This window comes from Leopardus geoffroyi, chromosome D1 (assembly GCF_018350155.1).
Source record: "Leopardus geoffroyi isolate Oge1 chromosome D1, O.geoffroyi_Oge1_pat1.0, whole genome shotgun sequence".
Taxonomy (NCBI): domain Eukaryota; kingdom Metazoa; phylum Chordata; class Mammalia; order Carnivora; family Felidae; genus Leopardus; species Leopardus geoffroyi.
The window spans coordinates 29,137,132-29,162,992 of record NC_059329.1 but is presented as its reverse complement, the minus strand read 5'-3'; the positions used below and the strand labels follow the sequence as shown (position 1 = coordinate 29,162,992).

General features: G+C 38.7%; 1 protein-coding gene across 10 annotated transcripts in view; it reads left to right on the top strand.

Annotated features, from left to right (window-relative positions):
• OPCML (opioid binding protein/cell adhesion molecule like) overlaps positions 1 to 25,861 on the top strand; it is a 1,064,335-nt gene that overhangs the window by 888,581 nt on the left and 149,893 nt on the right. The window lies entirely within an intron of this gene.

Sequence of the window (25,861 nt, the reverse complement as noted above, 5' to 3'; positions counted from 1 at the left end):
GGTTCTTCTTCTTCACATCACTTGGTTTTATACCACTAACAATTGCGGCTTTTGTCCTCAACAATCTATTTCTCTCTCTCTCTCTCTCCATCTCTCTCTTTCTTTTTTTTCTTTCTCTCTCATGGCTGCCATCTTGTTCTCATTTCTGAACATAGACTTCACCTAAGGTTCTTTTCTGTGTAGACTGCATTCCTAAAACTAATCATAACTTACATTTATTGAGTTTTTGCAATGACTTTTGTGAAATATTTACATGTATTACCTCATTTAATCCTTACATCAATTCTTTGATGGCAAAACCATTATTAGCCCTATTTGACAGATGGACCAAAACATAGAGAGATAAAGCAATTTTCCAAAGATTCTACTACATATAAGATGGAAGAATAAGGACTTATGCAAATTTTAATGACCTCTATAACTTGGAGTCTTCCCCCTTATATTTTAATGATTTACTCAGTCTCAGTCCACAAATATCAACTTCCTAGAACCTTAGCAGAAGCCAGTAGTTCACTTATTCTTTTTAAATCATTATTTTCAACCTATCTAATCTGTTCTACCCCACACCATAAACACAGTAATAAAAAAAGGAAGCTCCTTGAAGTCTCAAAGACCATTTTTCCCATTTTAAAATTCTTTGTAGTATCTAGCTGTCCTTTGAATAAAATATATGTACATTATTCATATGTGCAATAAATTTGTCATATTTTAATTTGAATTGAACACTCCAGCTAATCAGCCCCTTGGCAATAAAAACTGTCAAACACTCAGTGCAGTGGTAAAAGTTAGGAAATGCTTGTTAAAATAATCAGATTTAAAACATAAAAAATGTAAACCCCAGTATGCCGTTGGACTTTACAGTTCATGACAAGAACAAATAGTTTCCAGATACCTAATTTCTCTCAGTTTTAACCTCTAGCTTTTGATATCTCTGATCAAATTTTATTTGGGAAATGCCTGTGCTTTTAACAATGCCATTCTAAAGATCTTACCTCTAACTGCTAATCAAATTTGAGGGAAAGTTTTTGTTTTCTATTTACCCCAATAAAATAGGCTCATATGCACAATGGTTTTCCTCTAGGGTTTTCAAGAAATCAAGATTTCAGATAGATCTTGTCCTAAAGAAGCATAACATTCGTGGTAAGAGAGCAAGGGTTATGAAGAAGATGATGGCACGAATAAAGAATTGTAGTATAAGAATACTCACTGCACGTGACTAAGAAGGGCCAGAAGAGGAAAATGTCACTGCTGCCAGCTGCTTATATAATCTTGAGCAAGTCCAATGTCTTTGGGTTTTCAAAGATACTAAATGAGGGGTGTGGCTAGGGGTGACTCCATTCTTTTAGCTCAGAAGCAGTATGATTTTAATGATGACAGAGTTTCATCAAGGAGGTAAAGTGTGTGTTGGAAAGATGTGATGGGAGGTGCAGCTAGAGGGTGGGTTGTTCACAGCAAATAAATGTAAAGAGAGTAAGGCAAGCAGGTAGAAAAGCACAGACTTTGTGTCTAGGAAGCACAAGTAGGTAAGTTCAGTTGATGGAAGAGAGGGTCTTTGAAGAAGACAGCGGGAGGTAAGGAAGAGGAAAGCCAGTAAAGGTCCAGATGTTGGAGGGCTTGAATGTGTTTTTTCCACTTGGACACAGTCATGGAATACCACTTCAAGTTTTTATCAGGTCTATTTTAAAGTAAGAGTGTGTTGATTTTGTTGACTGGTTATTTGGTAAATAGATTTAAAAAATTGTGTTTGGTAATGCACTTCATCTCTAAAATTAAGTAATTGAGGGGCGCCTGGGTGGCGCAGTTGGTTAAGCGTCCGACTTCAGCCAGGTCACGATCTCCCAGTCCGGGAGTTCGAGCCCCGCGTCAGGCTCTGGGCTGATGGCTCAGAGCCTGGAGCCTGTTTCCGATTCTGTGTCTCCCTCTCTCTCTGCCCCTCCCCCGTTCATGCTCTGTCTCTCTCTGTCCCCAAAAAAATAAATAAAAAAAAGTTGAAAAAAAATAAAATTAAGTAATTGAGAAGAACCCAACAAACACATCAAGTACCCCCAGAAGAGATTTCAGGAGACTCTTCATTCCGACATTACATGCAAACATACCCATATACCATATGACACCAGGAATTTAACCAAATCCATCATTTGCTTTTCCCAAGTTCTTCTTTGCCCAACCATTCTCATGCCTTTGCAATACTATTTCCATTTTTCTAAAGAGAAAAAAAAAATATGTCTATTCTCCCAATTCAGTGCAAAGTGTTTTATGCTGCTCACTCTCCAGACCCATAAAAAAGCCTTTCATCTTTATGTTTCACCATTTGCAGATACTCCTAACAGGGAGGTAGGACCAACACCCAAGATTCCGATATCTATTTCTATGACTTTCTTTAGGATGTTTAGGAACAGTTTCAACTGTTCAGTAGAGGCGTTTCCCAAAAGATTTCTCTTATAAATGAATACCTACATACATAAAATCAATTAGCTGTTTTGTATTGTTTATGCATATTTCGAGTTTATACAGTTCTCACAACACCCAAAAACATAGCTGACTTTGATGTTTGTTGGAATTGATCCAAGGTTCAGTGAAGATGCCCTGATTTAGATTCTTGAACAATGAGCCCCTCCTTTTGTAAAAGTGTATATATCCTGTATGTAAACTGGCAAAAGATTACCCAATATGCCATTTTTTTAAGAGCAGGATTACGATGTCTTTTTGCTTTTCTCTGGGATAATGGCAATTGGCCAGGTCTTACGAGGCTCTTCAGGGGGCCTAGATGTGCATAAAGTGGAACATTGCTGAACAGCAGCCTACCCCATGCTGTTGCCTCTGCAAGAGAAAGGGATGATTTTTCTCCAGTTTCTTTTCATGTGTTCTACCTTTTCTAATTTTAAATGACCCTTTTGGAAACAGGAAATTGTCCAGGAGTAAGCTTCAAATACATTGCTTGGTCACAGAAGTCCTCTAAGCATCTTCTGGTTGGCTGTCTAGAATGAGCTGAAGCTGTGCCTTGAAACCTGTGAGAAGCCACTTCTGGAGCATTTATGGCTCTCCAGGGCCAGAATTTCCTATATAAAATAACAACAAAGAATAGGAGAGTAGACAGCAGACTCCAACCAGCTCCCAGCACTGCTGTAGGCCCTACACAAACACGTTCGCTCTGGCTGTAAATGAGATGCTTCCCTCGGCTTCATTTCATCTTGATTGCCTACAGTCCCTCAACCTTCCCAGGATCATTTGTTTCTGGTGGTGCCTGCTTTGGCTTCTGAAGTCTCTGCTTTTGCATGACCACTCATGCCCATTGTGACTCATTTTATCTTGCCAGCATTTGTCTTTTGCCCTTGCCTGTTAGCAACTCCCAGCCTCCAGCCTCTGTTATACTCTCCCCTCCCACAGCTCCCCAGTTCTGATGAATGGAGCATGACTGAATTGTCACACTGACAAAATTCCCAGGATAAATCAGGTTTCAGAACCTGCCTTTCACATAAAACTTGAGAAAAGTCAGACGAGGTAGGTTGGCTCAGTTTGCAACTTGGACTACAACAGAAAACTGTATTAACTTTTCCAGTTAATATCAGTTATTTGTATCACATACACATACTTAAGTGCATGTTCATTATTGAGTACAATTAATCCATGCACAAAGTTAGTACCTCTATGGTTTTTCAAGAAAAAAAGAGTTTGGATATAAATGATTCATTTTATTTTCTAGATACTTTAACGTCAGAAAGTTCTTACTGAACTTACTAAATACTTCTTGATAAAACATAAATTAATCCAATTAATTCTATTTTTTAACATTTATACATATATAATGTTTATTTATTTTTGAGAGACAGAGAGAGTGTGAGCAGGGGAGGGGCAGAGAGAGAGGGAGACACAGAACCTGAAGCAGGCTCCCAGCTCTGAGCTGTCAACACAGACCCCGACATGGGACTTAAACTCACAAACGAAACCATGAGATCATAACCTGAGCCGAAGTCAGAGGCTTAACTGACTGAGCCACCCAGGCGCCCAAATTAATTCTATTTTTGATGTCAGTAATCATGTAAACAGCTGGCTACCATAGCCCTTAATAGCCATAGAGAAATTTGGAGGAAATAATTACACACTTTTTTGACAGTATAAATTATCAAATGTCGAGGTCAGCAACTCTGGGCTATGGCTTTTCTGCTTTCCTAAAGGGAGACTCTTCATTCTGCATAAGCAGTAGTTCTTTCCAGTCCTGGCTTCCAGACATCCTGGCCCCTAACATGGCATGTTGACCTCCTCAATAAACAGGTAAACAGCAGTGCCTGTTGTGATGTTCAGAGGTGCCCATTTGGATGGCAGCCAAGTGGTATGAATAAGAGTGGTTTATGCCAGCCCCCAAGCCATTAGCTTTCCAGACAATGTGCCTCGTACAAGATCTACTGTCATCCTCAATTTCTCTTACCTGCCCATCGTCACAATCTACTTAGTGAATTTGAAACTTTTTGAATAGAAAGGGAAACCAGTTCTCTAATGGCTGATAGACACCGAAACACTGTTTCTCTCTAGAAAACATGGAAAGGATTAGGGGTTGGTGTTATGATAATGGTAAAGGGAAGTGTCAGAAAGGGGCTGCCCACCAATCCACATAAACTGTTGGCAAATGTCCCTCCTCCTGCTCTCCATGTCTCCCATTTCTGGTGAATGGATTTATGAAGTTCTTACTCTGATCTGTCTTTACAGAGCCTATCTTCCTTTCTAGGCTTATGTCCCACTATATACTTGAACACAGTTTATGCTTATGAAACCAGTCTATTCAGTGCTTCTTCAAAGAAGCCCTGTAATATCCTCCTCGGGCTTTATACAAGCTGTATTCCCAGTGGGATGCTTCCTCCCACCCCTTTTGTAAGTAAGCCTCATCCTTGAGTTGGTCAATGAACCCATGAAGATTTCCCAGGGACTTTCTCAGTGATAACATGAAAGTACCCCATCCTGTGGAATCCTTTAGTCCCAGACAGTTGGTCACCCAAACCTTGACATATTACTGGTTCTTCTAATTACATTACTATATTTGCATTTGAATCTGTAGAACACTTGGCTTTTCTCTTCGAATAGTGATCATTCTCCACTTCAAATTGTAGTCTTCCCCCTCTATCTACATACACACCTCCATCACAATATAAATACTTTGGTGAAATTTTTCTTTCATTAATTTAACATTGGGTTTCAAAAACCTACTGCATGCTTTATCATAAGATAAAATTTTGTCCTCAAATAACTTAAAATCTAATTGGGAATAGAAGGAAAAAAAGCAATAACTATACCATGAAAACATTCTGGAAAAACAGCTGTTATGAAATTCAGTAGAGACATGATCATTTCCAGTTATCATGGAAGGCTGCATAGAGAAGAAAGGATTTGAGTTAATTGCACTAGATTTTGGTTAGGGAAATAGGTAAGGACACATTCCAGGTGAAGAAACCAGAGGAGTCAGAATTTGTGAGGATTTTCCCACACTCACTTAATTTCCCCTCTGGGGCTAAATCTCGGACCCCAAATTATTCAGTTATATTTGCCAAAGGAAAATGAACACATAACATTGTTAGAAACAACAACCAAACCCATTAAAAATGATCATAGCTTCAAGCTTTGCATGCAAAACCAAAATGGACTACGCCTTCAAAAAGCCCAGAGAAACACCACAGAGTTCTCCTAATTAAAGTCAGAACCTAATTTTCAGGTAATTTCTTAGGAATGTAGCAGAAACAAAAATAAATCTTGAGGACGTGGCAGGAGATCAGCAGGACCAGAGAGGCTGTATCTGGCTGTGAAAGGGGTCTTTAACTGGGAAATCTCCCCTGAAGTATAGATCAGATCAGAGAACAAAGCCATAGGGAAGACAGAAAAATCATTTTAAATACAAACTGATCAAACCACTTTAATTTTCTATGTAAAATGTTTTTCTTTCCAGTGACTCAAGGAGGTTGAGGTTGATAGCTTCTTGCAGGACAGATCACAAATTTGCAGTCATCCTTTGCATTTGAGAAGTAATTAAACATTTGTAAAATGACAGTTTTCAAATGAAATGTCTGACCAGAGTCTCCTTCAGAAATAATGATGTGGTTTCTTTGGCTGCAAGTATTGACACAGGCAGCAGAGCCTCTCCTCACCCTGTCCTCCCTGCCTTAGCTGCAGTTTTCAATGGTGGTCACTGGTGATGCTCCTCTCTCTGAGTTTATTTTCTCCACACCCCCACACTCTGATAGCCCACTCTCCCTTGAGATAGCATGATAGGAATACTTGCATTTTGCCATGGTTTCAACCTCTTCCTTTCAGTGTGCTTTATTTTAAATGATGGCATCAATGGAGATGGGAAGCCTGGAGATGTGCAGCTGAAGGGTCAAACTGACAGAGCTTTCATCTATCACCTTGTGTTGGGAAAACTTTAGCTAAAAGCAACTGGCAAGGGAGTTCCAGCCAGATATCTGTATTATAGAGTGTGACTCCTTCAGTGCTTGTGGCAGCGCATGATCTTAAGAAATAGCTAAGAAATCCCCCCTTGATGCCAGCACTTTGTTATATTATTGACAGGGGGCTTGAGGATGTGGTCGTAGGTGTGCTTCATCTAGTTCATAATTTAGCTGGGTGCCAGCACGTCTATGATTTTTTTTTCCTTTGGAAACTGGGATATCAAGTAATTGATTCTCATGTGCATGCGTGATTGTTTGATTCATATAGAGCTGATTTAGCCTTTTTCTTGTTATATTTATTTGAAAAAATGTTAACTCAACCGAACCTGAATTCACAAGGAGAAAAATGTATTTTTGTGATGGTTGCTACAGAGACAGACAAGTGTCAGTACAAGGAAAAGAATTTCTGGTATTAATGCTTTATTATCATGCAGTCAGAGTAGATTTGAGTACCTTCCATATACCCCTTACTGGGCCAGGCATTAGAGATACAGATACAGATCAGCCAGTTCCCAGGCATTGAGTAGATGAGGGCAGGCTACACGTAAACAAAGGCAATGATAATGTAGCATATATGCATATGAATATGAATGGGAGGTATGAATGATAGGATAATTCCTACTGTAAAGTAGCACAGAACTAAGAGCAGTTAATATACCTAATAGAAGGTTTCCTGGATGAGGTGACATTCCAACTGATCCTTTCAAGGAGGAGTGGGAATAGAGGCATAATGAGAAAGGATGATGGGTAATGGTATGATAGGCATACAACAGTCTGTGCAAAGGCATGGAAGGCTGGATATTAATATCTTGGTGAGTAAGTGTGCATTGTTTAGAATGGCTCCACCACAGGGAGAAAGAAGGCAGGCAGAGGAAGAAGTGAAGCTAAAAATGTCACAGATGGTTTTGAAGTTCTGGTGGAAAGAGTACAGGTTTGAAGGTTAGACAATATGAGTTCAAAAATTCCCTCTGAAACTTTCTGATTCTCAGTTCCTTTAAAGTGGACCAGAGAATAAAAATAAAATTGATTTTGTTACACCACTGGATTAAATTCATGACACTGAGTTAGTACCAACTGGTAGTTATCTTTCGCACTTTTCCTTTGCATCCATATAAAAGTTTGGGGTTCGGGGTGCCTGGGTGTCTCAGTCGGTTAAGTGTCCGACGATGGATCAGGTCATGATCTTACAGTTTGTGAGTTCAAGCCCTGTGTCGGACTCTGTGCTGACAGCTCAGAGCCTGGAGCCTGCTTCGGATTCTGTGTCTGCCTCTCTCTCTCTGCCCCTTCCCCACTTGGGCTCTGTCTCTCTCTCTCAAAAAAATAAATAAACATTAAAAAAAATAAAACAAAGTTTGGGGTTTATTCTGCATGTAGCAAGAAGATAGTGAAGAATCTGAATTAGAGAAGTCACAGTACTTGGGTGACTCAGTAGGATAAGTGTCTAACTCCAACTCATTTGGTGATCTCACAGCTTGTGAGTTCAAGCCTCACGTTGGGCTCTGTGCTGACAGCTTGAAGCCTGAAGCCTGCTTTGGATTCTGTGTCTCCCTCTCTTTGCCCCTCTCCCACTTGTGCTCTGTCTCTCTCAAAAATAAATAAACATTAAAAGAGAGAAAGAGAGAAGTCACAAGGTTAGCTCTTGGCTTATAAAATTATCAGTGTCACATTTCTATGAAAGAGGGCTTACCATGTGGTGACACAAAAGACAAAGAGATCAGTCAGAAGCCTTTTACAATTTTCCAGAAAAGGACTAATAAAGGCTAGAACCAAGGCTGTAGTGGGGATAATGATGAGAAAAAAAAAAAAAAAAAAAAGATTCCAGACATGTCAGAAGTCACTTGAATGGAGATCTGTAATTGAGCAGGAAAAATCAAGAAGGAGGTGACTATTTAGCAGTGGCCAAAGGAACTCCTTGCACATTCATTTGGAATACCCAGACACCTACTGAAAGCCAGGCAGCCCTTAGAAGGGCTCAGGAGGGGCTGGTTTCCAGGAATACACCCACTGGTAAGGGGTAGTCTACCCTCCAGAAGCTCTAGCCCTACATTATTATCATTGATTATTTCTGCTGCAATCATATTTGTGAAGAGTGATATAATCATTTTTTATTAATTCTCCTCCACAACAAGATGCCAAGCTAGATTGCCCAGCAGCATCAGCAAAGCTGGGACTAACACCTTGGAGTCCAGGTTCAACCACTAACCTCTTCTCTATTACTTGAGCTTTACTGAAGTAAGTACCGTAAAGCCTTACTTAATTAAAATCAAGAAAACAAGCTGCAGTGACAGGACTTGAACAGCTTCCAATGTAAGGAGGAAATAAAAATATCAGTCCCTCATCCCTGGACTGGTCAGAATTATAAAAAAAAAAGACGTGGCAGTGTGTCTCTGAGCAGGATGCTGATCTGAAGATGCAGGAGGCTGGCTACTTATGAAAAACACATATAGATCAATAATGGCGTATACAAGTCAAACAAATAGAATACATTTGAACAATTGCTTCCTGCCAAGCATTATGGTCCATATTTTATACACAATTGGTGTATTTAACCCTTCTAATAAGTCTTTATCTAATCCTTCTGGTAATACCATCAGTCATGTTGATTCACAGAAAAGGAAACTAGAATTTAGAGAAATTAGATACGTTACCTAAAATCGCACAGATAATGAGATCATAAAGTCAGAACTGGAAGCCACATCTGACTTTAGAACCCATGTCCTTCACCAATGTATGATGTGTCCTTAGTTCAGGAAAGCAAGTGGTTTAAGGATGTGCCTTTATTCTTTGTGTGATTAAAGTATATACTTGTGAACTTCTATTACCAGTTCCTTATAATGAGCATCAGAGACAAAAGCAGAGGCTATGGACCTTACCGAACTCAATTCAGCCCAATCAATATTTATTGGGTCCTTCTTACTGTTTATGCAGACAGTATTTGGCCATTCAGGAAGAAAAGCACCCTGGGAAATATTCTGACCATTGTATTGTGTATATTTACACCCTAATAAGCCCTAGAAGCAACCCCAAAATTTCATGATGCCAAACCTTTACAAGCTGGGTACCCCACCATTCCAGAGAACACCCCCTTCTCTGGCAACAATGATAAAAGATAAGGGGCTAATTGACTTCTAAGATATTCCCCTCCTGGCCATGTTATAATCTTCAAAATGATAACAATAAGAGCAGCATGATATAATAAATAATAACAGCTAGCATTTGTTGGGTATCTACTGGTTACTCAAGCACTCTGCTGGTAACTTTAGTCACTTACTTAATTAAAGATGGGATTTGGAATTAAAATCTGAGTCTGCCTGAAAATAAAATTCCATTACAAGTCAAAATGTAACCCTTTCTTCCAAGTTACCTCACTCTTCCTTAGGGAACTAAAGCCTGACAGATCAAAACACCTAGGAAGCCATTTCTGCACACTGTCTCTCAAAATGGGATCTAAGAGTATTAATAAAAATAGTAGATAAAAAGGTGATGTTCTTCTGTTCATTTATCAAGCTTAGTCCAAGTCTAAAAGATTTTTCCTTACTTTACTTGCAGCTTTTTCTTTCATTCCAATTCTCAACATATTTTTCTATTTTTTTTTTTCCTCCTAAGCTAAGGAACAACTCCAGCTTGGTTCCTGGTTGGAGACATAGTCCCATTGTTCCAGAAACAGGAAAGGGAAAAACCTTGGAGATTGACACAAGGATCCCTGTAAAGTGGCTTTGCTTCATGAACAAAGAAAAGGGAAGTTGGGGGGGTGGGTGGTGTTGGCCTGTCTGCTTGGATCAGCCCTTCTAGGAAAAGGCTCTGACTTCCTGCCTTATCCCCCAAATTACAAAGCCAAATCAGCCAGTCATTATCCTGTGAAAGAAGATGCTCAGACAAAAGGAGGCAGGCAGTGGAAGTCTGAAGATAGCCCCATGGAGGTCAGGGAAGTCAGAGCCCATCTGGGTGGTTTGAGACAGCTGCCATTGTTGGAACAGGAAGAGTGTCTCCCCAACAGGCCTTTTATAGGGCTGCTAATTACGCATTTCTATGTATTATATATCTGGCTTGAGCAAGGGCAACTGTGTCCAGAGAGAAAGCCAAAGAGCTGGTGATGGATTTAGGAAGGCACAATAGATCCATAAAAGTAGATGAATAAATAAAGACATTAACTTTTAATGTAAATAGAACTGAAGCATTCTTATTACCTTATTTCTTGAAGATATAAGAGGAAATTCCTTTTGCCAATTTGAACAGCTTCAAAGTGTACTTGAAAGCACTTGGAAGAAGAAAAAGGACCCAAGTACCAGATAATATCTGCTTACAGGTGCCAAGGGTAACTCAAAAGTGTTCATAAAACTGGAGAAGTGTACTGATGTTCAAATAGTCATAAACATTACTAACTGCATTGAAAGGATGCCAGTCACTGGGAGAGAAAGTCCAACTATGGACTTTGGCTCATTCATTCATTCATTGGATACATATTGAGATCTTTCTATGTGTTAGGTGCTGAATATGTTTTGTCAATCTAGAGATGAACAAGCCATGACTCTGCCCTCAGGGAGCTTGTGGCCTAAATGGAAGGGAGCAGACAGAATGTCCCTGTAGAACATTGATTGAGGCCGAAAGTGTCCAGAAACAGTCTCATCATTCTTTGGGGCTAAGTTAAGTTGCAGCCAGAGCTGAAGGCCAAAGCATCAAGAAATCAAGGAAGGCTCCTGGTGAGTAGTAATAATTTTTGAAGCCCTGAAGACAAGTTATTTAGTGCTTCAAATGTGCTGGCACTATCATATGTAGTTTTGGGTGCACTATCTCTAACCCACAGAATGTTCCTATGATAACTATTATTCAATTAATTTCTAGAGAGGACACCCTCAGAGAAACTCTGCCTTAACAAAGTCACACAGCTGGTGACCGAGCCATGGAACTAAAGCCATGATCCTTTGTGCTTGAAATTTTTATTTTATTTTATTGTTTTTTTAATTTTTTTTTTATTTTAGAGAGAGAGTAAGAGAGAGCATGAGCTGGGGAGAGGTGCAAAGGGAAAGGGAGAAAGAATCTCAAGTAGGCTCCATGCTCAACGCTAAGCCACACGTGGGGTTTGATCCCACGACCCTGGGATCACAACCTGAGCCAAAATCAAGAGTTGGATGCTCAGCCCACTGAACCACCTAGGTGCCCCTTGTGTTTAAACTTTAAATAGCACTCTACCACCACCATCCCAACCCTTCTGCATGCCTAGACCAGATTAATTTTTACTAAAACTCATTTCTTATATTAGTATACTCACCACCTCCAAAGTTTCCTTTCAAAAGAATTGCCAGTTCCTTGGCTTGGAATTTAAGGCTGTATGGCAGCTGGTTTTGTTCTAGTATTTTGGTTTTACCTTTCATCAGTGTTTTAACATATCCTGCACATCAATTAAACCAAACTACTTGTCATGTCTGAAAACTTCGTTAATTTCTCCACATCCATATTAATTAAAAAGGTTGTTGTTACTGATTAAATGTGGGAGGCCTAGAAGGAGAAGATGACAAAGTTGATTCTGCATTTTCAAGGCTGAATGATTCAGAATGCTGGTGCCATCAGATAAAACAGGGAAGTCATAGGGAGGGGTAGTTTGGGGGGAAAGGATAAATCTTGTGTTAGTGTCTTCTTGGAATTGACAATAGAACCTTCAGGACAGCAGCCTGGCCTCCAGTTAGAAAATTGGCCCCAAGTTCAGAAGGATAGTCAGTGCAGGAACTAGATTTGGAATCATGTGCAAGGAAGTAATAGGTGCAGCTATGGGTGTGAAGGAAGTGACTCAGGAGGGAGTGAGATGGGAACAGAGAACCACAGACTGAATCTTGGGGGAGAAGGTCCAAAGACCTCTTTTGGTTACAGGTAGACAGATAGACATTGGAGTAAATAAGAGGAAAACTTTAAGCAAAAGCACAAATTCTTCCCAACATTTGTAGGAAAATAAATACAAGCAAGAGAATTAATTTGGTTCCCAAAGTGAAGCTCTTCAATTTTCCCTAATTACTCTTAGGAGCTTCTCTTAACCATTGAAGATAGAAGCATGGGACAAACATATTATATGAATCTGAGCTATTGCTTATCTTCACATTGTGGACCTTGTTTTTTAAATGAGTGTTTGGAAATGCTCGCTTTCAGAAATGGAGCAAGAACCTAGAATTCTAGGCACTGGGTATACAATGGTGAACAAGATAAAGTCCCTGTTCTGATGGAGTCTGCTTTGCAGTGGATTATAGCACTTGCAATTATACCACTGGGGTTGGGGACAGAGCTGGCACACAGCATCACGAGTGTTAGGGGAACTCTATCAGGGAAGGATCCTGGAGCTGGATCTTACAGGGTAAAAGATAGTTGCTAAGTCTGGATGTAAGATGTGATTGAGTTAGGTAGGGTGGCATGATCAAATTAAAGAGATAATAAAAGCAACATCTATGAAATTACCTTCAGACAGTTCAGTTTACCAGGAAGGATGACAGTCTTTAGGCATATGTGAGATTACAAGGAAAATCAGGGACCAGGCTGTATACGATGCTAAGGAGTCTTTTTTTTTTTTTTTTTTAATTTTTTTTTTCAACGTTTTATTTATTTTTGGGACAGAGAGAGACACAGCATGAACGGGGGAGGGGCAGAGAGAGAGGGAGGCACAGAATCGGAAACAGGCTCCAGGCTCTGAGCCATCAGCCCAGAGCCTGACGCGGGGCTCGAACTCACGGACCGCGAGATCGTGACCTGGCTGAAGTGGGACGCTTAACCGACTGCGCCACCCAGGCGCCCCTAAGGAGTCTTGATTGTATCCTTCAGATGATAAAAAGCCACTGGAAGGTTTTAAGTTGAGCAGCCACATTGTTCTGGTTATGTTTTAGAAAGATCTCTCTCATAGATGGAAGATGAACTGGAGAATGTGAAAATGGGGACACTTTAGGAAGCTGCTTCAGTTGTCCAATGATGATAAGGGTTTGAACCACAGTAGTGATGGTAGAGATAAAGATGTATGTATGGATTCTGAACTTCTTTTGGAAACAAAATTGCTTGAATTGGTGATACACAGGATGTGGAGGAGAGCCAGAGCCACAGAAGACATGTGCAAGTTGATTTGGAGTGACTGGGGGCATTGTAGCACCAGCTACAGAGATGCCAGCACAAAAAAGGTATTATGGTCAGTTTTGCTGGTGTCGATTTGAGATTCAACAGTATGTCAGTGGGAAATACCTGGCAGATATGCGAAGATACAAATGTAAGTCTTGGCAAAATCTAGGTTGGACATGTAAATTTAGGAAGAAGAACACTGATCCTTGTCCTACACTAGCATTTCTGTGGCAGCCAGAGAAAGAGCAGGCTCTGATGGAAATAAAGGAAAAGCTGTCAGAAAAAAACTAAAGTTTGTACAAATTTCATAGGAGTGAGAAGAGCATTGAACTCCAAGAAGGAAAGGATAATCATCCCAAATAAAACAGAGAGGTACACTGAAAAGACAGTTGAATTCATAAATGAACATGGTGGTCTCCATGATGCAACTATCCTCCCTCCATGACACCAGCACTTAACTATGGGTTCAGGGCATGAGCACACTGGTATATGCAAGCACTGTCTGGCCACAGTAGGGTTTCTACCATCCCTTCCACTGTAATTCTGGACTCCAACAGACCTTAAGATTGTTCTACATTTCATCGTGGAGTGGTTTTAATTTACGTGGCACAGAAGTGCCCTTAGTTAATAGATGTGGATGAATCTGCAGACAATGCAAAAGTCTTCACAGGCAAGACTAATTTTAATGAAGTTGTAGAGAATGGGAAAATGTCTTAAAAGTGAGACACTGGGGACCCCATATGAAGGAGTAGGAAGGCATTACCAAGGCTCTGTGGTAGCAGCTTCTGATCATGATTATTCGTTATGTCTGATGAAAGTAAACTCTTGCTATCTGGGACTTAGAAACAAACATATTTTTGTAGTAGTAGAATGCACACTGGTATAACACTTGCTTCATATATTAACCTATAAGTCCAAGGTATTTCTAGATTTTTTCAGGGGGAGAATTAAATGTATACTTCATGAGAGGTGTAGCATAAAAATCTATAGGTTTGAGCTAAGTTTCTCTTGTTATTTCTTTGAAAATAACACGTCCTGTAGGTGAGAATATATTGTATAGATGGTAATTGGTTTTTTGCTAGAGCCACATTTTCATCCTCCTCCCTTTCTCCTCCAATATTAATTATCAGGCCTAAAAATAGTCCATTGTGGGTCTGTGTGCCTTAGGGAGGCTTCTACAGAAATCTGACATCTGTGCAGAAGGCTCCACTGAGATTGTGTTTCTGTGAAGCTGTTTCATGTTTGTGAATTCAGTAAACACTTGCATAGTGAATGCTGAAGTGTCTGTCTCTCACAATGGCTGTGAGTGGCAGCCTGTGAGAACAGTGTCTTTCTGAGTAGACATGACTCACAGTGCCTGGAGGGAATAGAGAATGCATGGAATATTTATGATTCAGACCATTAATGAAGATAGAAAAATATCAATACAGTAACATACCACAATGTAACTATTGTTTGCAAACAAAATGCCATGGTCTTTTGTAGTTTCTTTTTTTGTATATACCTATAAACAGATGTTCACAACCCATATCTCATCTGGAGAAAAAGCATATGAGGAAACTTAAAAAAAAACCAGAAAAAAATAATGAGTTGTTTGTATTCATAGTGAGTTAAGGTGTAGTTGGATACTAGAAAAGTCTTCATGGACCAATATGGATCTTCTGGAATTAGAGACTCATGGCTTTTCAGTATGCCTCTTCCTAAAATTACAACTATCACTCTTGGTAAAATTATTTTCCACTTGGTAAGATTTAATTCCATTAGATATTCTTTACTTATATTTCTGGAATGAATGGTACTTTGATGAGGTGTAAGCTGATATGAAGGAGAGAGGGATAACTTTGTAGTACGGAAATATCAGTCATGTTTCCTAATCAGGACACATGTTTTGACAAATGAGTGTACTGCTAGTGAAAGTAAGATTGATTATTTTATTTTTTTTTTTAATTTTTTTTTTCAACGTTTATTTATTTTTGGGACAGAGAGAGACAGAGCATGAACGGGGGAGGGGCAGAGAGAGAGAGGGAGACACAGAATCGGAAACAGGCTCCAGGCTCTGAGCCATCAGCCCAGAGCCTGACGCGGGGCTCAAACTCACGGACCGCGAGATCGTGACCTGGCTGAAGTCGGACGCTTAACCGACTGTGCCACCCAGGCGCCCCAAGATTGATTACTTTAAAATTGGGATGTTCCTGAAAATCTGAGACCACTCAACTATGGGGGAGTGTCTTGTTAAGAAAGCTTAGGTGGAGTCTCAAAGTGGGGAGCCCTATATATCGGGGTGCAGATGGGAGCCGCACAGAGCATTCTCAGAGGAAGGCATGAGATAAGAAGAGGAGGTAAAGGTGCAGGAAAAGGAGACAGAAGGTCTGAGCAGAAAGGCCTATTTCACAATCATGTTCATATGAGGATAGTTTATGGACAGTTGTTCATGCTACAGAATTTTTTGTTTTAATATTTAAGCTCAAAAGATCACTTTACCATCAACTTTTGATCAACTTTCTGGATAGTACCTAATGCCCTCACATTGTTTTAATACGTGTGTGCATTACACACAATTATATATGACATACAACTTGTGTATATATTACATACAGTTGAAAACAAAATTTCATTAAAATTAATTATTTGATTCAGCAGGTATTTTCTACTTAACTATTAAGTGTAAAATGATATAAGTCACTGAGAATTGTGGAGTATGTTTTGCATTTAAAAGTTGAGAAATTTCCCCATTATAGAAACTAATAACTGGGGTATTTACCTACTCATTATTACTCATTTAACAGAATATGAATATAGTCCCATATTGTTTCCTTGCTGTCATACATCATATATCAGTTTTGCTGGCTCTTTTTTTCAGTTGCTGTATGTAGGAGTTGAAAATGCACTTTATTTTTAGCCTAAGGAAAGCATAATTTGGAAGACAAATTTGTTGCAATTAATTTTTTTCTTACAGTTCATCTCATATCAGATAAATTACTGCTACTCATCATCCTGAATACTAAGAGAGGTACCTCCACATGGAGAAGCTGAAAAGACTTGCTTTGGCCTTTGGTCCTTCCACAGTCTACCATATGTGAAGACTATGTCCTGAATGTTACCCTAGTTGTCATTTCCAGTCTTCAGTTTTGTAAATATCTCAAGTTGGAAGCTTAAATATATCCACTCCAATAACATCTTTACTGATCTCTGGACCAATTGGTCAGATACCTTTATTGCTTAGAACAGAGAATCCTTAGACTTTCTGTTCTGGTCTTTTAGTTTTTCCAAGCCTTATTGTGAGAGCACAAGGATTGGGTCAGGATACCTCAGAAGCTGTTGCCGTAGCATGTGGGGCAGAGCTGTTTAGGGAGAAACCCCCAAACTTAGCCAGTGGGGTCCAGACCCTACACACACTCCTGCCCTGAACTTAACTTTGACCTACTACATTCTGTATAAAATTTCATTTTTAAATAAAAAGTGATTATTCAGTTTTATAAGTTTGAAAACCATTGACTGAGATGATCCATGAATATCTCTGAGAATAACCTAAAGGTTCACCTAAAAGGGAATATTTGAATAGGTCATAGCTCAATATTACTATCTAAAAGAATATATGCTGTTGTATAAGATGGTATAGTAATAGTGTTAAGTTTTAAAAAGATAAGTTGCAAAACAATACTTACAGAATGATCCCATTTGTGTAAAAATACGTATAAATCAAGACTATAGACTCCTTTACATACAACCAGGTGTAGGTATTTGGTGGGTTCTTCAAGTTAACGTTTTGGTAATGAAATAAGTGGGAAGCACCAAAGTCTGCCTGGGAAAGTGAAATGTGATTCTGTCATTTGTTGTTGTTGTTGTTGTTGTTCTTCTTCTTCTTCTTCTAAGTAAGAGTCCATTGGTTTGTGCTTGGCTCAGGTTTTTACCTGCTGACTAACAATGAAATTGATCACAGAATTAGTAAAGCCTCCTTGCTTGAAACTTGGTTCTGAGTGAAAGGGGAGAGAACAACCTCTCACGTGTAAACCAAGTTACATTGAAGAAAATCTTTTAAAAGGTTGGCTTCAGTATAAAAAAGAAACTAGAAAATGCGCACAAATATTGACCAAACTGTGGGAGAAGGAATAGTAAATGACTCATATTTCAATTTATAAAGGACGATCAATCAGGGAATTATTTGTATTAAATTCAGCGTCAGACCATTTTCATTGCACTTCTGTCCATGGCCTCTCCAAGAAACAAATTATAGTGTAAATGTATTTTTTGGCACACCAAACATTATGTACCAGCTTATTCTTGATTAATATTACAATGTGTTGATGAAATTTTCTAAGCACTGCTTAAAGCTGAAATGAGAGGTTTTTTTTTTTTTTTCTTAAATAAAATATGTTGATACTTGTTTTTGTGGTGACTATTAGTTGCATATTCAATTTCATGTTCATAGAAATGGTGTTCTGGGAAATTATTTTAATCATTGGAAATATTGAGCTTCTATATTCTTCCCATGCCTCAGCTTTCTTTTTTTTTTTAAGTTTTATTCTGTTTCAACACATTTATTGAGACCTACTATGTTCTGGGTAGCACACAGGGATTAGAATGCAGTGGTAATTTTAGAAAAAGCTGTTTCCCACATCAAGAAATTGATTATCTAGTAGGTGGAATAAACACACATTAAAAATGGTGATAAAAAGTGATAGGTATAAAAAGAGGTTGGCACACTGTGACATGGGGGAAGAGGTGAGCTAGACTATGCATTCCACATGGGCAGAGAATATGCTAGGATCTTCTCCACTCCTGTATATCCAAGCCCCTGGCACAATGCCTGATACCTGGTATATGTTTAATAACTATTTGTTAAATGAAAGAATGGTAAAAACCACGAATGAAAAAGACTTGTTGGAACCAGCCTCATGGAAGATATGACCTTTACGCTTGGTCTGAAAAGAGAAAAATAAGTAAGGAAAGTGGTAAAGGAACAAGAAGTTATTCCAGGTAGAAACTTGAATATATATACCTCCTGGTATGTGAATAGAGTAAAAGAAAATTCTGCAACATTAACATGCATATACTTAACATGCTAAATAAAACACACATGTGCATATTTATAAAGCATATTTTTGTTATATTTATTTTATCCTTGTGTGTTTTATCCAAATATGCTGTATCTTATATATACAAACTCAAAGATTCTGCAACTGTGAAGACATCCATTCTGTATGATTCATTGTGACCAGGTCCTACTTCATATACTTTCTGTTTAACAGCATTTACCTCCTCTGTTGTCACTATGTTCTATGTAAACCTCATGCTTTTCAGCCCTTGGTCTTAATCATTTATTTTAAAAGTCACTGTCAATATTAACCACAAAACCTTTTAGGATCTCAAAGCCGTGATTGGAATGTGATCTTTTCTTCTCTTTGTCTTGGTTCTGATAAAGTTTGGGGCTATTCAGAAGGTTATTGGCAGGAAGAAATCAAGCATAAGAGGCCAGTAGGAGCCCTTGAATCATCACAGGGCAAACAGATGTATGTGAACCATATGTTGAAAGCCCTTCTAAGTAGGTTAAATATAATCTCTTTTAAGTGCCTTGATATCATCCTCTTTTATTTTAGCTTTATTCATATTCAACAATAAGAAAAATGCCTCTGTTATTAACTATCTTTGCATATGGCATGTTATGAAAAGAAATAGTAATAAGAAGTCTAAATCAAGCTGTTCAAAAACTAGGGTAGCTGGGGAAAAGTTACTAGAAGAATAGAAGGAAAAACAGGTTAGACTTCACAGACTAAATGGCATATCGGTTCTTTCTTTGATTTTATATATTATCAAACACTTTGAGTAGACATTTCTTGTGTTCTATATTTAGCCAAAAGGATAGCGCCTCAATAAATGCTAAATGCTGTCTACATAGGTTCTATATCAGACAGAGGGAGCAGAGGGAGCATGGAGGGAATGTGAGGCAGCTACTGGAACTTCGAGCCATTCAAGGGGTGGGTGTGCCGGAGACATCTATGTGAGCAAAAATACCAGCTATAGCTCTGCTACCTGGGCCGAGGGAGGGCAGCCTGCTATTCCTCTGAAGCAATCTAGTCCATTTATGATGTTGTTATTTCAATGGGAAACCAATTCCTATGGATTCATTTTGTTACCCTTTTTAAGCCAAATGCCATTTCCACATACTTTGGGAAAGGCAGATATGGTGCTTAGGACTCAAGAGTAAAGGAGAGCTTTTTTTTTTTTTTTTTTTTTTTAAGACTTAGGAGCCCTGTTCAGGGTAAGTGACATGTCTGCTAATCACAGAAGCAAGAAAACCATCCTCACATCCTGGATATGTTGTAACATGACCCGGCTCACACATCTCTCTAACACACACAGTCTTGACCCTTAGAGGTTGTTACTCCACCCTTTGAGGACCACAGGAGGGGATGGATATGTGAATTCACTCAGTTTCCTTGTCATTTCCTCTCCTTCAGTTTACTTTCTTACCATTAAGAAATTGCTTGCTTTTACAGAATAACTGTTGTTTAAGAATAAACAAGCAGAACTTGAACTGGTAGTTTTTGTCAAAGAAGAAACAGAAGGAAGGGGGAGACACGAAAAAAGAAACACAAACAGAGGTAGACATACATCTATTCAAAACTATCTGGTCTCTTAGGCATTTTTGTAATTGATACTTTGTCCAAGCATAACAATAATGCCCAAAGTTTATTGATTACTTAACTATGTGTTAGACACTGTGATAAGCACTTTACAATCATTTTCTAATTTAATCTGCACAAAACTCTATGGGCAGAATGTTATTATGCTGATGTTACATATATGAAAATTGAGTCTTAGGGAGGTTGAATCACTTGCTCCATTGTCACATAGCCAAGTGATTGAGTCAGTATCATATCCATATTTGACTTGTTCCAAAGTCACTTCTCTTAATTATAAAAATGTACCACTTATTGTAATTATAGCCAAATACAGTAGAGGGTATCTGTTAGGAAAAGCTATATTTGATTCACACACCAAATCAAACAATGCATATGCTATCTATCACTCTTAGCTGATCCAATTTTTTCATTCCCTGGGAGAAACAACACAGGCAGAGGGTAGACATAGCTCAAGAAAGCAAGTCAATGCTCACATTCCATGGCTGATTCCTCTACTCTGTCCTATTGATGTTTAAAGCCTTAACAGCCTAAGTGCTAGTGTTGATTTCCTCCAAGACCTTTAAATATCATGGAAAGAAATTTCAATTTTGCTCTGGATGCACAGGTCCTAATTCTGTGGGGTTCAGAGAATTCTGTGGAGTCCATGCAATAAGCTCATGTCCCATCTCTCCCAAATGCCTTTACCTTTTAAATGCTGTAGTTGCTTGTCTGTAGGCAGCTTCCAGAGCTGAAATAGATTTCAGAATCTTCAGAGTTTTCATTAATGGAAAGCTGCAATTCAGCAAAAAAAAAAAAAAAAAAAAAAAAATAGGGGAAGTAAAAGGGTTGTGATATAGACAGGTGTTAGAGAGAACCATCTGCTTGTTAATAACTTGCCCAGAGATTTTCATGCAGCAGGATGGGTACACATTTATTATGTGATGCTGGGCCCCATTCCATTTCACTATCATTTTTGTAGAAATATTATTACTTGCACAACGTGCTATATTTTTTAATTTACTTTTTAAAATCCTCCTCTCCCTGGATCATGTTCTCAATATGCTTTTCTCCTTCCTCCCCCACCTCCTCCTCCTGTTTCCTGATGCAGTTTTCTTTTCCAACCCTCCTACAAACCACAGCACAGGCTGCAAATAGAATCCATCACCCACAACAGTCCCTCAGTTCACTAAGAAATGAAACTCTGATTATATATATTGAAAATGGTATTTTCCAATGCTGGTCAAAATTTATCCCACTGATTTCAAATAAAGGTTTTTTTTTTAAAATGTTGATTTAATTTTGTATTATGTGTACATGCCTTGAGACAGATACAGCAGTTGCTATACACTGTTAGGAAATTTGAATGATAAGAACATCACATGTTGTTCTGGCTGTGCCATTAACCAACAGTGTGGAATTACGTTTTATCTGTAGAGTGAGTGCCTGGTACTGGGTTGATGAATTGATTGATTCATTTATTCAGCAAATATTTATGTTTGGCTTTCCATGGGACATACATGGTACTAGGTAGTAGCTGATAAAAGTACAAGGTATGGGTTTTGTTCTCAGGGATTTTCCTCAGGAAAGGAAGAAGCAGAAAATTGCAAAAGTGATGTCTTAGGTCTTGTGGTTGACATATGTAAAAGGTCATATGGTCCATATGCAGATTGGTTCAAAAATTCATAGAGCTATTTTTCTTGTATTGAGATCTGTTTTAGTGAGATTTGTCCAGGGCAGCAGAACCAGTCTTTGGCATCTTTGATGACATGGTGACAATAGTAAAGGACAATTCTTTTTATGATCCCTATCATTCAATTAAAGGGAATGTCCTCTTGGAAGATATGTTGATGTACATCTGAAATAAAGATTAGTTCATGAGGATCAGACTGTGCATTATTTTCTCCAGACTCAACCAACTTAGACTTTAACAACTTTTCTGGACTTGGTGATTTAATTTGATATTCACCCAGAATTAACAGAATCTTTTGAGTGAAACCAGCCCATCCTTTTGGACACTTAAACTATTTTTTTTTCCTAGTTCTGACTATATGATATCTATTCCATAGCTTATTTTCATTAGCTTTTCTGAAAGAAATAGGATACTCATGATTTGACAAAGTTTTTTTTTATTGGAAATTTATAGATATGAAATTTCTTATAAAGGTGTCTATTAAAATGCTAATTTGTTTATTTTAGAAAGAGAGTACACACCAACTTGGAAGAAGGTTGAGGGGGTGGGAACACAGAAAGAGAATCCTAAGCAGGCTTCATATTCAGCACAGAACCTGAGGCAGGGCTAGATCCCATGACGCTGGGATCATGACCTGAGCCAAAATCAAGAGTCAGACACTTAACTGACTGAACCACCCAGGCACCACAGAAAGTTAAGTTTTGAATTTTGAAAACATATCTCAATATATTTTTAAAAATACAAATATTATTACCTAATTATCTCATTATTCTATTACAACTATTGCTATTTGCTGTAATTCTTCTCAACTTTTTTTCATATGCATATTTTTTAAGGAGTATAGTAATTACCAATATCATTAGTTACGATATTCCCATGTCTGTGTGAAGAGGGGATGCTATTACAATTTTTTTTTTTTTACAAATCAGTGAGTGAAAACTGTTATCTCAATGTTATTTACCTTTCATTTATTTAAGCACTCATGACCTATGCATTGCCTCTTTTTATATGCCTTTTTTGCACCAAAGGTAAAAAATATTAAATGTCAGCAGAGTATGTATTTTCTCATATCACCATTTGGGTAGTCAGCAGCTTTGTGAACTCATTGCTGGGAGACAGTGTAGAATCATGGTTAAGAAAACAGGTGGGGGTACACCTGGTGGCTCAGTTTGCTGAGCGTCTGACTTCAGCTCCCACATCAGGCTTTGCACTGACAGTTCAGAGCCTGCTTTGGATTCTCTGTCACCCTCACTCTCTCCCCCTCTCCTCTCTCTCTCTCAAAAATAAATAAACATAAAAACAAATTTTGAAAAGGTAGTACAGGTTGGGGACATCCATCCTTACTTTCCTCCTTACTATTTGTTTGGAATTAATAAAGTTCATTAACCTTTCTAAGAAGTGGAGTGACACACAGCTTTTTTCATTACTGTTATGAGAAAATTGGATGAGACAATATATTTATACTCTTGGCACACTGTTTAGCACTGGCAAATCCTGTTAAAATGTTAACTATTGTAATCATCATCTTTTCCCCCCCTTAATCTAATAAAGCTTTCTTTCTCCTACAATTGATTTTGCATAGTTCCAGGACAAGGAAAATTAATGAATTAATTAGTTATGTGACTCATTAAATAATTAATTAGATCTTTGTTCAACCAATCCTAGGGTCATCTCAGCTGTCTCCCCCAAGTTGCAATCCACAACACCAAATTAATTGTTGGTCTTGTGACTACACTTCTACACTTGATCTCAAATCTTACCACCTCTCTCCCATATTCACTCTTACAATGATTTATCTTTTGATTTATCCAAGCAGTCTCCAGGCTGGCCTCTGGTTCACTACGACTTCCCTTGTCCAGCCCCAATAGTCCATCCTCTGCTCTGCATGCAGATTTCTTTCAATATGAACCAGGAAGCATCACATTGCAGAGTAAAGCCTTGAATGTGGTCTTATTGTGTTTTAAATGAAAAGCAAAGTCCCTGCCATAGCCTGCAAGATACTGAGTGATATCTCCCTGCCTATTCTCCCACTTTATTTTCTATAGCTCTCCTCCACAGCTGCTTCCCACCAGCCATGCTAATATGTTTGCTGGTACTTAAACATACCAAGCTCTTGCTTTCTGCATGGCTTTTGAAATTTCTCTTCACCCTGCCTGAAGTGCATTTCTCCCAGACCTTCACACAGGGTCTACCTAATTCCACCTCTTCCCAGATTTTTTCCCTGACTCCCCTACCTAGATTTCAGATACGTCATGTACTTTTAGACTCTTATTTTCTTAATTGACCCATAACTATCTCAACTATCTCAAGTTATTGTCATAACTATCTCAAGTTATTGACATTTTTATGTATCTATTCATGTGCTCCTTTTCCGTTCATCTCCCATTCTCAAGAAAATACATGAACATGTTTTCTCCTCAAAGGGAAACACTATGTTCTATTTGTTGGCGTATGCCCAGCACCTGTAACAGAGCAGATTGTTAATAACAATTAGATAAATAAATGGGCAGCTATTTTGTATGTCTACTATATAACAGGCACATCAGAATTACTAGGCCTTGGGCTAAGTGGCCCAAGGTCATAAACGATGCATGATTTGGGTCAGTCTTCCCTTGATCTTTGCCCTCTCTGGAGCACTCCTTTGTTTTGAGAAACACACAATGAATGTAGGTTGTTGTGTGACAGAGAGGAAGCTCTGGAAGCTCTGGTATAGGAATCCAGACTACATCCAGAAAATTCCAGCAAAGCATATCAGGGGGGTCAAAGGGCAGGGTCTCATGATGTCCAGCCAACCCTTCAGGGTTCTTGCCATCAAGATGCTCAGTGGGCAGCAACTTGCTCACTGAGGGAGAATTCCAGTTGATATACATCAGGTACTTCAGAGCCTCTTCATGGCCTGAGCCTGGGCAATAAAACGTGTTTCAGCAGGGTAGACCCCCAGCCCTCTTTTGCATCTCTTGTACACAAAGGGTAACTCAGATCCCTTTACTTGTCTGTCTTCTCTCCCAGGGCAAACCAGGCCTGTGACTAATTCTGGACTGGGTTCTTTCTCCATCTGGGTTCCTACCTGTCATTGCGCCTCCCCCAGTCCTGACCCAGGTGGCTTTCCATCTCTCATGATACCTCCACATATGTCCTAATGTGACCAAAGAAAATGCATGTTATTAAAAGCAGCTTATAGCTCCTGCTGCATTTGGAACATATCCCTTACTTAGACAAACTACAGAGTGAGGATTTGCTCTTATTTTAGCTTGATAAGTTGATATTGGTCCTTGTATAGCTTTCTATTTAGAAACAACTCTGTTTATGTAGCACACATTTTCTGTATTTCTACTCTCTCATTTTTTACTATTAAGGACACTTGCCTGGAAACAGAATCTGTATTTTTTTTCAAGTGTTCATCTCCTCTGGCTGCCTGTTCCTAACCTGAGTATATCACATTTGATTGCTATGCCATAGAGTTCTGCACAGCTTTATCCTGCACTGTATAATATCAATCTGTTTGCCCATCTATCTTTTTTCCTATCTTTATACACACGTGAACACATAAATGTCTCTGGTGAAATGTATGTGTGCTAACATATCTTGGAAATGCAGGAACAATATTTCTTTTATTTTCCTGATAATACAGAAAATAATACCTAGCAGTTATGGTAGCATCTTACATATTTAAAGTAATTGATCCTCACAGATACCCATAGAGACATGATCCTCCCTTGTTCCCATTTTAAAGATGAAAACACTGAGATAAAAGGAGACACACTTACTGTTCAAGGAGGTACAGAAGCCACTCAACACAGTGGGAAATTAAAATTCAGAGTGGTGAACTCCCTAATCCTGTGATTAGATCATCAGACCATGATGCTGTGCATCAAACCTCTTTTCGAACTTGAAGAATCAGGTGCTTAATATTGCTTAAGGAAATTGATGGAAAGGTCAAACATAAAAGATACAAAGAGCAGGTCCTCTTCTACTCTACACATAATGAAGCAGATTTTTCAGTGTTTAATTTAAGAACCACTCTATATATG